Source organism: Fundulus heteroclitus, unplaced genomic scaffold, assembly GCF_011125445.2.
Source record: "Fundulus heteroclitus isolate FHET01 unplaced genomic scaffold, MU-UCD_Fhet_4.1 scaffold_50, whole genome shotgun sequence".
Taxonomy (NCBI): domain Eukaryota; kingdom Metazoa; phylum Chordata; class Actinopteri; order Cyprinodontiformes; family Fundulidae; genus Fundulus; species Fundulus heteroclitus.
The window spans coordinates 949,414-953,122 of NW_023396923.1; positions in this window are offsets into that span (position 1 = coordinate 949,414).

Below are 3,709 nucleotides of genomic sequence, written 5' to 3' on the forward strand. Positions count from 1 at the left end.
TATTAGGTGCTGTAGAATGGATTGAGGAGGTGAGACCATTAAGAGCTGTCATATGTTCAGATTCAAGTTCATCATTGATCAGTTTAAAAAGAAATCATTCAGAAAGCCGTCCAGATATCTTATTAGTAATTCAACAAATATTATATCATATTCAGATGATGGGGTTATCAGCTGTGTTTCTTTGGGTTCCTGCACATATAGGAGTGAAAGGTAATTAAATGGCTGATAAGAAAGCTAAAGAGTCGATAAATAAAAGTAAGAGTGATTAAGAATAGACATGGGTAAATCAGAGGTTCAAAGTATTATGCTGCCATCTTGTGGTCAAAAATAATACCCGTTTTTATGACAAAATGACATCTTTGATGAAAATTTATTGACTTTCTTTAGGGTTTACACAATTGGTCCAAGAGACTTTTTTGTAGGGACTGAGAAGTTACATCTGCTTACCAAGTTTCATAATTCTCAGACAAAGCATGGCTTGGGGCTTACTGATTTAATGGGTTTTTAATGGTTTTCCACAAACCTGATTTTTGCAATGTGACAGCTCAGGCAAATATGCATATTTCATAAAACCTTTGATAACTTTTAACCCTCAAGGTCTCATCTCCACGCTGAAAAAATTTGAAAGTGATAGCTTAAAATGCCTAGGACTAGTTCGTTAAAGTTTGAGGCAAAAACCGTCAATATTTTACCCTTTGACCCAAAATGGCAGGCTTCCTGTGGGTTTTAGAGCATACCCACAATAGACTTTTTTTCATAATTTTAAGAACGCTACCTAGGTAAAAAATTTCAGCTTTCTACGTGTTACGGTCCAACTCACTCTAGTTGGCGCTGTTGAGCGGGTTTGCCACGCCCGCTTTCAATTACACTAAAATCATGCGATTTCTCACGGGGGACAATTTTGGGCAAAGTTTGGTGAGTTTTCATGCATGTTTAGGCCTCCAAAAAGCCGTTTCAAAAGTCCCAAGAATAAATAATAATAATAATAATAATAATAATAAAATCTGCAGTTACAATAGGCCTTCGCAGCGCTTAGCTGCTCGGGCCTAATAATAATAATAATAATAATAATAAAATCTGCAGTTACAATAGGCCTTCGCAGCGCTTAGCTGCTCGGGCCTAATAATAATAATAATAATAATAATAAAATCTGCAGTTACAATAGGCCTTCGCAGCGCTTAGCTGCTCGGGCCTAATAAAATCTGCAGTTACAATAGGCCTTCGCAGCGCTTAGCTGCTCGGGCCTAATAATAATAATAATAATAAAATCTGCAGTTACAATAGGCCTTCGCAGCGCTTAGCTGCTCGGGCCTAATAATAATAAAATCTGCAGTTACAATAGGCCTTCGCAGCGCTTAGCTGCTCGGGCCTAATTAACACTACAGATACAATAGGCCTTCGCAGCGCTTCGCTGCTCGGGCCTAATAATAATAATAAAATCTGCAGTTACAATAGGCCTTCGCAGCGCTTAGCTGCTCGGGCCTAATTAAAGCCGCAAGCGTCGATGAGCGGCCCTCGCAGCCAAGCACCGCTGGGGTACGCGCATCGCCTCCCGCCAGCCACCGCAGAAGCTGTCACGCATTTTCCCTGCCCGTCCACCGGGCGATTCACACGAACCCGTACGGCAGCGCTCCCCCCCCACCCGCCTCACAAAAAATCAGGTGCAGATCGGTCGATGCAGCGAGGACATACAATCGTTCGGCGGGCCGAACGTTTGACACCCCTGGTTTAAACATTATTTTACTGGTTGAAATGCAGTTAAAAGTCTTCAGCTGAAAGGTTGTACACAAAAAAGGTGTTGCACACAAAAAGATATGTTTCACACAAAAAAAATTGTTTTGCAAACTGTCCGCCTACCTTGCGCTCAAAATATCATTTATAAGTTTTCCTCGAGTACAAAATGGTCTCTGCTTGCACAAAACAGCCTCTGCTCGCACAAAACAGCCTCTGCTCGACTACGATACAATCCCACCCACGCTGCGGTAAATTTGTGCCAAAAGTCACGTGATGCATTAAGAGTTGTTGTTCAGACTTCCCGACATTGAGAAGAATTCAGTTATCTCTAAACTATTGGGCTAATTTACAGGGTCATAGTGAAGATCATCCATCACAGAGCACTTTAACATCTTGTTGGGAAATGGAGAACAGGGAGAGAAGAAGCTTTGGGTAGACAGTTAGACAAAAAGCAATGGAATTAGAATTAACTGATTTAATGTTCAGTTCAACAGTACCACTGCCAGCAGTACAACCTTGGATACTACCTGAAGCTAAAGTAGATCTAACACTATTACGAAAGGGAAATAAGTTCAGGGGTTTTGTTTTAAATTCAAATACAATACAGGAATATATTAATAGTTACTACAGTTTCATTCAGATCTACACAGATGCATCAAAAAAGTTTAGATAACAAGATAGGAGTATCTTTTATTGTTCCAGAGTTTCATATTACAGTAGGAAAGAGGACAAGTAATAATATATCAGTATACACAGGAGAAATGTTAGCAATTTTGTTTGCAATGCAATGAGTAGAAGAAATAAGACCTCTGAGAGTGATTATTTGTTCAGATTCATCTTCATCACTAATCAGTTTACCGATAAAACACTCAGACAGTAGACCAGATATTTTGATAGAAATCCAGCAAACATTATACAGAATTCAAATGATGGACATTACAGTCATATTTTTTTGGGTACCAGCACACATGGGAGTTAAAGGAAATGAAATGGCAGATAAGACTGCAAAGGAGGCTACAACAAGAAAAGACATTGATGTGTCAGTTAAAATTAGTAAGATGGAAATAAAGAGCATAATTAAAGAGAAGATGATACTGTAGGAAGTATGAAAGAGAAAGGAGAGAAATGGTCCAAAATCTAGAAAGGAAAAGAATACAATTTGATTTAATAGAAATACTTAGAAAAACTCCAGAGATAATTGTTATGTGATTATTTTTCATTATCTTAGATTAATAAATGTAATTGAGAGGATTTGAAATCTTTTTTTTGGTTTTGTTTATATTGTTTTGTTAATTTGATTGTGACTTGTTTTGTTTAGTATAAATAAGAAGTGGCCATTCTGATCCACACTACATACCAGTTGGTGGCGGTAATGCACCATTTGGTTGCGTGCCAACCGGCAAAAATAAATCCATAAAGAAAAAGAAGAAGCAGAAGACTTCCCGACAGCAGGGGGCGCACCTGAAAAAAACTGAAAGGCGCCGGTTTGGCTGAGGAAGACAGAAGTGATATCACAGCTAACAGCAGGGACGTGCAGAGGGGGGCGGGGGGCTTGGTCACCTGCCCCTTTGCCCCTTGATGGCCAAAGTGCCCTTTTGTCAGTGTTTTTTTTTATGTGTGTGTGTGTGCATGTCCAAAATAAAAATAATTTAGATCTAAATTGCCACAGTTACCGTGGCACGGTTACATGATCCACATAACGTGCCTCACTTTTCCCTTCTTCTCCTCTCGCAGCTCCGCGGCTGCTGCTGCCGCTGTCTGACTGCCTGCCCCTTTAAATCGGCAGCACACTTGACTGTGCTCTGTGCATTTTTTTAAACTTAACTCTCATTGGTATTACTGCCTTAAATCCCGCCTTTCCTCTTTCTGATTTCTAGCGCGTGTGTGCGTGCTTATTTGCTTGGAGCGCAAGATTTAAATTTCAATTCATACAGGTATACTGCCGTTACCTCAATTAATACTTGACAACAAACTA